This window comes from Rhipicephalus microplus, chromosome 2 (genome assembly GCF_043290135.1).
Source record: "Rhipicephalus microplus isolate Deutch F79 chromosome 2, USDA_Rmic, whole genome shotgun sequence".
NCBI lineage: Eukaryota > Metazoa > Arthropoda > Arachnida > Ixodida > Ixodidae > Rhipicephalus > Rhipicephalus microplus.
Genome location: NC_134701.1, coordinates 139,549,391 through 139,562,929, shown reverse-complemented (window position 1 = coordinate 139,562,929; position 13,539 = coordinate 139,549,391). Strand labels below are relative to the sequence as shown.

At 47.3% G+C, this 13,539-nt stretch overlaps 1 long non-coding RNA gene across 2 annotated transcripts in view; it reads right to left on the bottom strand.

The window, feature by feature from the left end:
* LOC142796383 (uncharacterized) overlaps positions 1-9,260 on the bottom strand; it is a 255,622-nt gene extending 246,362 nt beyond the window's left edge. For both annotated transcript variants that reach the window (XR_012893798.1, XR_012893799.1), the window contains exon 1: positions 9,123-9,260. This is a non-coding gene — a long non-coding RNA (uncharacterized LOC142796383). The remainder of the gene's footprint in view (positions 1-9,122) is intronic.
* Positions 9,261-13,539: the final 4,279 nt, after the last annotated feature.

The following is a 13,539-nucleotide window of genomic DNA, read 5'->3' as shown; positions in this document are numbered from 1 at the left end:
TGACTGCGAAGCCGCTTTTCACACCCTCAAGCGATGCCTCACATCACGGCCAGTGCTTCGCCATTTCGACCCTGCAGCACCTACTGTGCTACACACTGACGCAAGTGGACTTGGCATCGGTGCTGTCCTTCTTCAGCGGAACCAAGCTTCCGAAGAACAAGTCGTGGCCTACGCGAGCCGTACTCTGTCACATGCTGAGCGAAACTACAGCATCACTGAGCAAGAATGTCTCGCCATCGTGTGGTCCATCCAAAAGTTTCGTCCTTACTTATACGGCCGGCATTTCACAATAGTGACTGACCATCATGCTCTGTGTTGGTTATCGTCTCTCAAAAATTTGTCGGGACGCCTTGGCCGTTGGGTACTACGATTGCAAGAGTATGACTACAGCGTCACATATAGGTCGGGCCGAGAGCACCAAGATGCCGACGCTTTGTCCCGTTGCCCGCTCTCGCAAAGCGCCGAAGTGTCCCCTTCCATCTGTTCGTCACCGCCCGCCAAAGTGACCAAACAGACGGCTGCTCCTTCGAAACAGTTAGTTGCCTCGGCGGACCTTCTTTCGTCCACAGATCTCGCCTCGCTCCAACATGCCGATACCTACTGCCGCACAATCATCGATCGGCTCACTGGCTTATCGCGTGCTCCAAACAGCCGCCTAAGACGACAACTTGCCCGCTTCAAGCTTCAAGAGGGAACATTATGTCGGCAAATTTACCATCCTCTCGGTAACCAATGGGTTCCCGTCATTCCTCGCTCACTTCGTTTGGAAGTTCTACAAGCGTTTCATGACGATGCGACAGCTGGCCACTTAGGGTTTCACAAGACCTACGACCGCCTCAGGACTCGCTGCTTTTGGCCTGGCCTCTCCACCTCTGTCGCCAAGTACGTCGCTTCCTGCGCGTCATGCCAGCACCGAAAACGTACCACGTCTCTTCCCGCAGGGCCACTGCAACCACTGCCGTGCCCGTCCACTCCCTTTGAATTTGTGGGCATAGACTTATACGGACCTCTTCCGCTTACGTCAGCCGGTCACCGCTGGATTGTTACTGCCGTAGACCACCTTACTCGCTACGCGGAGACGGCAGCTCTTTCATCTGGTGCTACCTCTGAAGTAGCCGATTTTTTCCTTCGCGCTATTATTTTACGACATGGCGCACCGCGTGTGCTCCTTAGTGACCGTGGCAAGACATTTCTTTCACATGTCCTTGCTGAAGTCTTAAAGGCCTCTAACACTATCCACAAGACCACATCAGCGTATCACCCAGAAACTAATGGTCTGACTGAGCGTTTTCACCGAACTTTGTCCGACATGATCTCTATGTACGTGCAACCAGATCACAAAAACTGGGACACAATACTTCCTTTTGTCACGTTCGCATATAACACTGCCATACAGCGTACAACGAATTTTAGCCCTTTTTTTCTCGTGTATGGCCGTGTACCGACTTTTGTTCTGGACATCACCTTTTTGTCCACATCTTCCAATCCATCTTCATCTCTCCCGGAAGAGTTCGCCGCTCGCGTCGCCCGCTGCCGTGAAATCGCCCGCGCCAACACTGCTACCATTCAGGACAAGAGAAAAATCGACATTGATGCGAAGCGTCGAGTTGTTGTGTTCCGCCCAGGCGACGAAGTCCTTTTGTGGACACCTGTTCGTGTACCTGGGCTCTGCGAAAAATTCCTTCACCGGTATCTCGGTCCATACACCGTCCTGGAACGAACATCTGAAGTCAACTATCGCGTTGCTCCTGTCAACGCGGCTTCTGATCGTCGTCGCCGCCACACCGAGATCGCCCACGTCTCTCGACTAAAACGATATATTCGGCGTCCCAACCCTTTCTAACTTGCTGCCCTCTTTCGCGAAGGGGGGGAAAATAGTGTGAGCGCTGACTATGTACTTCATCTTCATCTGCATGACCAAACCATTGTAGTGATCATCATCGTATGTCACGCGGGCTGGCTCTCTGGCTCGTGCGCCTGGATTAAAGGAGGATAACCTGGTTGCTGAGGTACCGGACGTGGTCTCATAATATATATATATATGTGTGTGTGTGTGTGTGTGTATGTGTGTGTGTGTGTGCGCGCATTATTGTACAAGCTCTCATGCATTATAACGCAGTGAGCAATCGACTCTTTCTGCAAGGTTCACTTTGATGTACAACCGATTGTTATGACGAAGGAATAGACCATGTCCCTTTTTTTTTAGGGGCGAAGCTCTTAAAGGCGTGGGTCTGCTCACCCCTTGTATGTATGTACGCGACCGCCTATAGTTCTATTTTTGCCCCCTACCCACTACTTTATCATTGTAAACATCCCACTACGCCCCATCACCGATTGCCCACTTCACCGGCCTTAAAGGAAAAAATACTGCTGAGAAGTAGCCAATATGCAATGCAAGGTGTTCGTGTACTTGTATCCAAGTTCGCGATAAAGAACGATAAATTGTCCCACTGTGCCCATCGCTTGTTTTTACGTGACCACCTATAGATCCACCCTTGGAAACTGCTCCCCACTACATCCTTGCAAACATCCCACTACGCTGCATCAACGATCCACCACTTCACCGACCATAAAGCCATTATAAAGAAGGGGGAACGGTGGTGGCGTATAGCTACCACTTACGAATAACAAAATTTTGTGTATAAACATATAGAGTGTTTGTTACGTCTCTGATGATGTAGTTTGTAATATTCGTGGATGGTTCACGGTTTAGCGATGAAATCCTCCAGCACTTCGCCCCACTCATCATCAATCACTTCGTTGATGTGCTGTGTTTTTTTTTCTCTAGAGGTTACTTATTTACGTCCATAAAGACAAACGTGTTCTCACCTAAACACGATAACGCAATGATTTGCAAACAGGTTGCGGTGCCTCTGACAAGTCTGTGCCTCCGCATGCCATTTTGAACATTGAAAAACACTTCAGGAGTTTTCAGATTGATGTAGGTATACGGACCCCTCTCTGCAGCTAACGGCCGGAGTCGCAAGAACCGGAAATCGGCGAAATGTGGCAATGCAGCAGTGTAAAAGTATATAGAAATTCAGGACAACGGGTGGGAGTAGGATAAGGGCACCACTCTGCTCGACTACACAATTTTCTCTCCACGGCACAGCGCACAAGCCGTTGTTTAATCATGAAGCTGATCGCGAACGAATGTCAGAAATCTGTCGACTTCAGTAAGCAAGACGGCGAACAAGAGAGAACGCACAAAACAAAAGAGAAGCAGAACGCAGGACTACCATACGCCGGCGTTCCACATAATCGCGCACAAAGAAGGGTATCGGTGCAATAACGAGCTCGCTTCGAAAGTGTCCGATAGGCCGCTCTGATAAGGGTGTTGCCGATGTTTTACAAAGGGTCTCTGGCACCGAGGCGCTCCCCTGCGGGCATGACGCAAAGCGTGTCCCGGTGGCCGAGCAAGATAGAGCACACGACGCACCTCCGTGTTTTTTTTTCTTTTTTCGCAGTTGTGTGCATCGCAGAATAGAGTTGAACATTCGCGTCTCCCAATCAATACAACGTCACTGCTCCACGCTGTGTCGATAAAACGTGAGTGGTGTCGATCATGACGTCAACTCAGGCACGCGCGGAACGCAACACGGAGAAAGTTGGCTCTTTATTGTCCTCACGGCAATTTGTCTCTATAGTGACGCATACCTGTGCGCATGTACGATTTTGAGGGCTGGTCCTTCAACACGCAAAATGACGTCACAACAGTGGTAAAGATGCACGTTGTTCAGATGCCTTCTAGGTTCAGTGGGCCAAGCAACGTGACCCTGTTATTGAAACGCGAAGCGGAGGAGGATGTCGCGCGCTTTTATCACCATAGATCGGCAAAGACCACGACAGACGGATGGCACTTGATACTCCGGGCACGCTCCTTGCGGTTGAGGGATACCGTGCCAATCGATGCAGTTTCTTACGAGGTGCTTGTTATGCGCGCTGCGCCTTGGCTGTTGTGCACTGAATTATGAGATTTCGGGTGTATATCTCAACGTTTACGATTAGAGAGAGCTCGCGGCCGTTAGGGGTCAGCCTCTAGAGCACAACGGTACAAGCCACGCTGTATGCGGGGTCATTGATCGGTGGCATCTGAGCACCGGTCGTTCACTCGGCATTGGTTGACAATGATACAGCTCACCACCAGTGTCCCGCCAATGTTTACTTGCTGACTTCGTGTATAACTTTTTACTCATTACGATAGCACGTACCACTAAAGATTGGATTTAAAGGCAGTGGAACTAAACATGTGGCACAGAACAGTGCCGTTTATCTTGCGCATTCGCTTCATTTGGGCCCATGCCCCACGGTTCGTTTTTTGAGGTGAAGCACAAATAGATAGATTTGTCCTATATATTCTCGAGTTTATATTTTACTTCAGTTAAATTCCGAGAATTGAAGCACGGGAAATGCAGAACAATATCCGTCTTATAATCACTAAACGCACGATAATTAGCGTATTAGTTAAAGGCCGAGCCACATGAACACATGCGGTCGAGGAGGGACGTCCGTAACCGTCACATGTCAAGTCGCACGTTTCAGTAGAGCCAGTTCTCTCCCGGAAATGAGTATGACGATTTCCGGCAAGACGGCATCATTCCTAATCATCGCTTCGGTTGCATGCAGTTAGCTCTCGGTGCTTCTAATCTATTATTATGCAAAATGTACACTGCCTTCTTCAAAGCAGCATCTCATTCGGAGAGCGAGGCATCAGCCGTATTTGGTTCTTTGTCATGTTATCGATGGTTTGTCTTGATATTAGGGGTGAAGCTTTTTATAGCGGCACCCGTTCGTCCCTCATAGCCATTGTAGTATGTAACAAGTATAACATTTTGACCTCCAGTGCAGGCCGGTGAGAGATTTCTTCTGAGCGTTGTTGAACAATAAAAAATAGTGCTCAATGTACATGCCAATGGCTGCTAATGGGGAATGAGAGACAGGAGCATTCGGCTTTTAGTTAATGCGCACGCTGCGATCTCAATTAGCAGCCATGGACATGTACATTGAGCACTGTCTGACAAGTAAAGGGTTGCTACGTGGTACTCGCTGGGTGTAACCTCCTTAGTTTTTGAAAGGTTTAGCGAGCGTTGAGCCGCAGTGCCATGAATACATTGAGCTAGTATATACCATGAATCAACGCGAGGTGGTTAAAAGTGGGAAGTAGATACGAAGCGCAAGCCGTAAGAAAGTAAAAGCAGAATTCTTCTGTCTCTCATTTCCCATTAGCAGCCATTGGCATGTACATTGAGCACTATCTGACACGAAAAAGTTGCTACGTTATACTCGCTAGGTGTTACCTTCACTTCACTTCACTTTATTTTCCTTGAAGACCTCGCAGGGAGGTATTACATAAGGGGTGGGGTTAACATAATAGTGGCTACATACTAAACAGTTGTTACATACATTTAAAAGATAATGACTACAAAGCACGTACAGTATAGTGGCTACAATACACTTATTGAGATATACCAAGTTTTATTTTTTTGGAAAATGAGGATAAGCAGAGAGTTTCGACGATATCGCGGGGCAGGCCGTTCCAGTCAGCTGACGATCGACAAAAGAAATATTCAGAAAAAGTCGTAGTGTGGCTGCGGGGACGAGTAACTTGTAAATGGTGCCCTGTGCGCAGAGATTTGCGCGGTGGCGGGGCCAGAATATATGGGCATGATGAAGTGAGCTGTAAAAGAACTTGTGAAAAAGGATTATTGAATCGATGCGGCGCCGGGACGATAGCGTGTTCAAGCCAGACTGAATTTTTAGTTGTGATACGCTGGTATATAAGAATAAGATGATTGAATGAACCTTACTGCGCGGTTCTGAATGGTTTCTAGGGCATTGATAAGGTATGTTTGATGAGGTGACCAAATGGGAGAAGCATATTCTAGCTTCGGGAGTACGAGTGACCTATATGCTAGAAGTTTTACATGACGTGGTGCATGGCGGAAATGGCGTTTTAGGAATCCAAGGGATTGGTTGGCCGAGGCCGTAACGCGTGCTATATGAGGTGACCAATTTAAGTTATGTGAAAGGGTGATACCAAGGTACTTAAATGTACCTACTCTTTCTAATGAAGTGTTAGCAATAGTGTAGGGCATGCATAATGGCTGTAGGCGGCGAGTAAAACTTATTATCTTGCATTTGTTGGGGTTCAGGGTCATCAACCATTCGCTGTACCAATCTTGAACATTGTTAAGATCGTCTTGTGAAAGAGAGTGATCGGCATTGTTAGTGATTGGACGGTAGATGACACACTCGTCAGCGAACATCCGGATTTGAGAGGCAACATGCAGAGGGAGGTCATTAATATAAATAAGAAATAGCAGTGGACCCAAGACGCTACCTTGCGGGACGCCAGATGTTACAGGGAGGGGGCCGGAAATGGAATTGTTGACATGTACTGACTGCGATCGGCTAGTAAGGAATTCATTAATCCAATGAAAAATGTTGGGACGCAGGTTCAACTGTGAGAGTTTAAGTAATAGCCGTTGGTGGGGTAACTTATCAAATGCTTTTGCATAATCAAGAAAAATGGCATCGACCTGTTTGTTAGTATCGAGGTTGGTATGTAAGTCATGGATGAACATGGCAAGTTGCGTTTCACATGAGAGGCCCTTGCGGAATCCATGTCGAGATGTGTGAAAAAAGTTGTTGGTGTCAAGAAACTGCATGATATGTGTGTAGATGACGTGCTCCACTATTTTGCAGGGTACCCTTGTCAGGGAAATTGGTCGGTAGTTAAGAGGAGATGTTGTGATGCCCGATTTATAAATTGGAACGATCTGCACTTCTTTCCAGGCGAGAGGGATGCTACCGGAAAAAAGAGACTGCGTGAAGATTATTCTGACATAGGCTGCGCAGATGTTCTTGGTGTTTTTTAACACTTTCGGATTGATATCATCTGCCGCAGATGCCGATGAAAGTTTAAGCTTTTCAATTATGGCTATTATTCCTTCCTCGCTGAAATCGATTGCTGACATAATATCCTGGACAGGGGGGGGGGGGCACAGGTAGAGGAGCATCAGGTTCAGTGGTGAATACAGATGAAAAAGCAAGATTAATTACCTCAGCACATTCTTGTTCAGGAATCGTAATGTCATCATGGTCGGTAATGGGAACAGCAGAAGGTGGCTTGGGATTCAGAATTTGCCAGAATTTTTCAGGATTGCTTTCCAGTACACAAGGTAAGGTATCATAAAAGAAGGAGTGCTTGTGACGACGCATAGCTGATAAGTAAACTTTCTCAGCTACGTAAGGTTTTTCCCAGGCCACAGCACAATTTTTTCCTTGCCAAGCGGAAAAGGCGTTTTTTCTTATTTTTCTAGAGATTTCAATTTCCTGGTAAACCAAGGTTTGTTGAAATTGGCTTGTACCGATATAACTGGGATATGGTTATTACCGAGTTCAGTAAACTTTTGTTGGAAGATCTACCAGTTTTCTCTTACTGTGTGGCAATGAAAATCGGTGCAAAAAGTCGGCTAATAAGCAATAAGCTCGTTGTTTATGGCATCGTAGTTACCTTTACCATATAAGCGTATTGTTTTATTCCACAATTCTCGTCTTGGCAAGGTAAAGCTGAAAACTGCGTGAATTATTTTATGGTCGCTAATTTCACGGAGGTAAGACATTGAAGAGAGGCTATTTGGGCTATTGGTTAGTATCAGATCTAAAACGCTGGCCGAATTCTGTGTGACGCGTGTTGGTTGCAACACAAGCTGACTTAAATCGAGGAACTCGTTATAATTTTTGCTCGGTGACGAAGGCGGATTTTCAGCCCAGTTTATGAGAGGGAAGTTAAAATCCCGAAACAACAATACCTGAGCGTTAGTATATTTTGTCGTGAGTCTGTGCAGGACGCAGCTAAGCTTCTCAGTAAGGCCTGTATATGTTCGCGGTGGGCGGTAGCATACACCAAGTAAGATGGTATGAGAAGGGGAGCGAAAAAGTAGCCATAATATTTCAAGGTCGCTGGGCGTATGAACAATGGTGCAAGGCAAGGTATTACTGATGTCAATGAGGACACCACCACCTCTAGAGTTCTGGCGATCTTTGGGAAAAGCTGAAAACTGGGTAGGTCATCCATGACCTCAGTGTCAGATACATCAGCAGTAAGCCATGTTTTAGTAAGTATTAACAAACTACATCCAGATGACAGAACAATATTAGATACGATGTCATGTTCAGGAAGAAAACTCCATATATTCGTAAAATTGCTAAAATAGTAGTGCTTGAGCGCATTGCTTCCGGGCGCTGAGATGGCTCGCGGTGATGCAGGAATTGCTATCTAATTTCTTTAACACGTTTCTCAGCGTCGTCGTACACGTACTTCGTGGGTCCTATAAACAAGGTTTTATAACGTAGAGAAAAGGTGACAGCTTTTTTCTTTGCAAATGCAAGAAGGTGTTTCCTGGCATTTTGTACGGTGCGGGAGTAGTCCTGACCAATTCTGCAGTTACTGCCTTTGAGCTTGCGTTCGTTAGACAGAATTGTTTCTTTGGTTTTGTAGCGAGCAAAATTCACAATTATGGGGCGGTTATGGTTAGTAGAGTGGCGGCCAAGTCGATGCGCACGCTCAATATCCTCGGGAACTACGGGTAAGCCTAGGTGATCTGAGCAAAAGCGAATAAGCTTTTCTTCTATCTGTGGGGCAGATTCTGAGGCACCTGGGTCGGGAATACCGAAGAAGATTAGGTTGTTGCGGCGGGCTCAATTTTCTGCGTCATCGATCCGCGATTCTATGAGATTACACGGGTTGTGTCGGTGGCAGCAGATGTGATGATTGCGACCTGTTGTTGCAGTGGTTCAATGTGTTGACAGTGGCTCTCAACGGTATTCATTCTTCTGCTAAGTTCTGCTATAGTACTGTTAGTTCTGGCAAGTTCACTTTTTTAGACCCTTCGGTTCGGCTATTAGCTGCGATTGCCCTGCTGAGAGTTCTTCAATTTAGCTAATATAGCGTTAGATTTCGGGCCGGGGTTAGTTTCAATGTCGCCCGACAGTAAGAAAACGGTACGCGAGACATCGATACACTGCTCAATAATCGATAATAGACACTGGGGGCTCGGCAGCAGCACCAAAAACAAGTCGCTCGATTTCTTAGAGTAAAGACTCAAAGGCTGACTAACCTGCATGTTGAAAAGTAGCAGTTTAGGCGACTGTCTCGTGGCACAGCCGCCGAGCCCACAGGTGGGCGCGCCAGGGTGTTGTTCTTGTATAGTCGACGTGGCGATTGATGTTGCTGACGTAGGCTTCTCCCAGATGGCAACGGTTGCAAAATCCGTGTCAGGTGGCGCTGGCAGTAGTGCAGGGGTGGTTAGCTTATCAGCTGGAAGAGCACTCGAGATGCGGCCAAAGAAAGGTTGCACACAAGCAGGAGGTGCCTGCGAGATGGCCGTGGTAGCGGGCAGAGCTGCGCAGATCACTGTGACGGCAAAGACCTGCATGTTGAAAAGTAGCAGTTTAGGCGACTGTCTCGTGGCACAGCCGCCGAGATACGTGCCACATACTGATAGATAGATAGATAGATAGATAGATAGATAGATAGATAGATAGATAGATAGATAGATAGATAGATAGATAGATAGATAGATAGATAGATAGATAGATAGATAGATAGATAGATAGATAGATAGATAGATAGATAGATAGACAGACAGATAGATACGCTCAATGTCACCGAAGTTCGCAAAGAAATGCTTCACATTTACCATGCCTGTTCCTCTCGGAGGGTTTAGGGTGACCGCCATTGATATTGAATCATGGCATATTTAGAATAAGGCAGAGACTGCTGCGCCGCGCGGCGCACGAGCCTGCCCCACACAGAAACGGCTGCTGCGCCGCACGGAAGTGACGTGTTACATTTTCCGGTTAGGCGCTTTGTGTGAATAGTCGGGAGTGTCTAGCGGTACGTCTAGACATAACAATAAAAGCCGTTAAAATTATGTGCAAACGAAAAAAGTTAACAAAAATGTTATTTAGGTTTTGCGTGACAACAATACAAAACAGGCTCGTTTGTCACCTCAAACCGATCGGCAGCTGTGGCGTAGTTGGTTAAAGCAACACATGAACTGGTGAGGTCGGTGGTGTTCAAGTCCCATTGCAGTTATCGATACTTTCTCTTTTTTTTCTTCACGCATGTATTGTTTTAACATTTGCGCTTCCTCATCAGCCCAACTTGCTGCTGGTGGTGGTCCCGTCCACAGGCCCTTTATTATTGGATCTTCGATGACGCTTGCAGGATTGACTATATTTATTATAATAAAGTGTTTTGCGAATTAGTGCTCCTAATCGGCGAGACGCAAAAAGCCACAAAAGCTCGAATGCAGCTGGCTGCATTGGTTTCTTTAGCACAGGTGTTAGGAATGTTGATTTCCACGGTTTATCAAAGTCTTGATGACAGAAAGGTGCACTGCAACGTAGTCTTGGGCAACTTTTTTTATGTCGCTCAGTGTACCATCTCCTGACGAGGTAACCGGCCGGCCGCTTTCTTTAAAAATACTGACGTGTCACCACAATGTTCTCGGTGATCAGCACTTGATAAACAATGCCCAAGGGCAAGTGCCGACGGCGTTAGCCCATCTCACTACTTGTCTGCGTTGCTCAAAAACACGCGCGGCCTGTGACAGCACGGGAGCATTCACGTAGCAACGGATGAGAACGGCCGTACGTGTTCGCACTTGACAAAACAGACGGCAATGCAGTAGCTCTGGCTTTCGGAGATCACAGGCTTCGCAAGCAAATTACAATAAAGTTGTTTTCATCCATCCTATGAACACTTCTCGACGCACTGGGGTTTCATGCATGTGCGTCCAGTCAGTCACACGTGAACCGTGCGACAGCATTTATTTCATCGTCGACCTTGTCCTTCGCTACAAGCAAAACTCGGCAGCAAGAATACTTTCCCCTTTGGCAACACCACGCTTGGCATAGCAATCTAGAAAATGCAGTACGTCCAACGACTGTAATCCGCACATCATACTGAGAATCTTTATGGCGCACATACTCAGATGAAGCTGCGGCGCGGTGGATGGCCGCGCTAGCTCCAACCACCAGGTTCAACTAAGCATCCAGCAATCACATGAAGCAGCGACGACACTCCAGTCCTCCTTGGGAGTGGCCTAGGCCATGGCCACGATTTCACCCGAGTTTTCACCATCAACACATCGCAGGCGGCTACTATCTCGCAGTGTTTACCTTTCGCAGCCGCAGCGCCCATGGCGCCCCCTATATTCAAAATACTTGTAATATGTATTCAAATAACAGACCTGAGCTAATTGACTCGTTAAACATCTTTTTAGTGAAAATTGTGTTGGTTTAACGCTATATGCACGAATAATTTACACATTTAACTAGCTTTAGGTAATAACTTTTAAGTGACGTCACTTCCGTGCGGCGCAGGAGCCAGTTCTGTGTCGGGATGGCTGCTGCGCCGCGCGGCGCAGGAGACGCTGCTTTAGAATAAACCTGTTATCAACGCACCGTACAAATTTTTCGTCTCCAGCTCTCTCAGCTTTCATTGTTGGGCCAACTGAATTTTTTACAGCGACTACAACCTCTTTCATTAAATTGTGGCCACGAAAAAGGCAGTGCCAGCACGGTCCATAAATCAAGGCTTCTAAAAACAAGGCTTGCTGATTCTGCTAACCATGATGTCAATGGAAATGAAGCGGTGACCACACGTGAAACGGAATTGACGTCACATAAAAATGAAGAGTATAAATCACAAACAGTGGTCTTCTGTGGTACGGAGCTTGATATATATTTAGTGGGCTAAGAGCACAGCCCGTTTTCGTAAATTTCTAAGGTTATTATATCTGCACATGTGTTGCCGCTGCAGTCGCCCCTCGCTAGATCTAGGAGGAATGGGAATTGGAGAGCAGTGGCTTCTGCCACAACTGTCTTACATGAAAAACAGCTAAAGGCGGTTTCCTTTTCGATTCATCTCACCACGTTCACACCCACATTGCGCAAAACGTCTCCTTTTGTTCTCTTATACATTCTCATTCGTGCTCTAAATAAACTGCCCATCTCGCAACTGCTTCACATCCACAAATACTCCCACATAGCGGGAGAGGGTGTAACTTCGCTGGTCGGTTTTAATGCCTAAATAAGAAGTAACCTCACCGCGCATGGTGTTGCTGTCGAACCGAAACAACGTGTGTATTCGATCTGACAGAGGCTCCACGCCTGTCGACCTTCCATAGCATTTGTGTAGGCAAAATTCCCATTGCAGACTTGGGGGCCAAAGTGGGTCCTACTCCACCTGGCAACCATTTCCAGCGCTGTGAACTTGAAAATGCTCGTGATCAACCTGGATCGCAGCGAGGCCGGCGGTGGGAGAAACACGTGCCAAATGTTTCTCTCCCGTCTACCAAGCTCCTAACTGTAGGACGCAGCTAAGAACCTGGTACTGAGAGTATGACTACTAGGCAGTTTTAAGGATTCAACTCGCGCAGTTCAGATTTTGTGGGTCAATGATATCGATCTAAAATATTGCTATGGTATGAGCCGGGCTGTATGTAGTATGTGCCGGGTAGGGAGAAGAGAAAGACGACGTTGTCTGGTGCGGCCTGAGGACTCCATCTTTACCGCGACTGCGGAATTTCATCCTCACCTTGTAAATAAATCCACCTATCCTTTAATTCGACCGTAGCAGTTTTGTGGTGGAGGTGCTAGTTAATCAACCAAGCAAGACGACGCTTCAAGCGCCTGATGTACGACGAAGCCACCGCCTTGCTGGACTGCCCCACTTACCACTGGCGAAGAAGAAAACCGGATCCCCGCAGCTGCAGACCTTCTACCAGTCCCAGCAGAAGCGATAGTGCCAGGTTCGCGTGCGGCTGGTCTGTAGTTAAGTCAGGATCTAATAGTGCCTCGCTCATTCGGTGGCAAATCTGGCAAGGACGTGGACACCTGGCTCACACACTACAAACGCGTGAGCAAATACTACCAGTGGGACGCGGCGACCCAGATGACCAATGTAGTATTTTCTTAACAGACACAGCACTCGTGTGGTACGAGAAACATGAAGATGCCTTCACGTCATGGGATCGCTTAGTTTCCGAAATAAGAGCGTGCTTCGGAGACTCTGTAGCTAAGAGAAGACAAGCAGAATAAACGTTACTGTAGAGAGCTCAGATCCCAGGAGAGACGGGCATGACCTATGTCGAGGCAATCTTGAAGCTCTGCAAGATTGTCAACCCTTCTATGTCAAAGGAAGACAAAGTTGGCCACCTGTTGAAGGGCTTTGCCGAGGACGTGTATCAGTTCCTCATCAGCAAAGACAGCCTTGCTACGGTAACCGACGTCATAAGCCACTGTCGCACATTCGAGACCCTGAAGATGTGACGTATCACCCCCAAGTTTGGTCGCCTGCCAAATGTAACCACCTTGTCAAGTGTTGACGAATACACGTCACTTGATCACGCGTCGACAATACGCCCGATCGTTCGAGAAGAGCTCACTCGACACGCTCGCCCGACGCCGTATGAAGCTACACCCGCACCGCCTCCCTCTCGCCTTCCCGTGTCAATTGCCACCGCA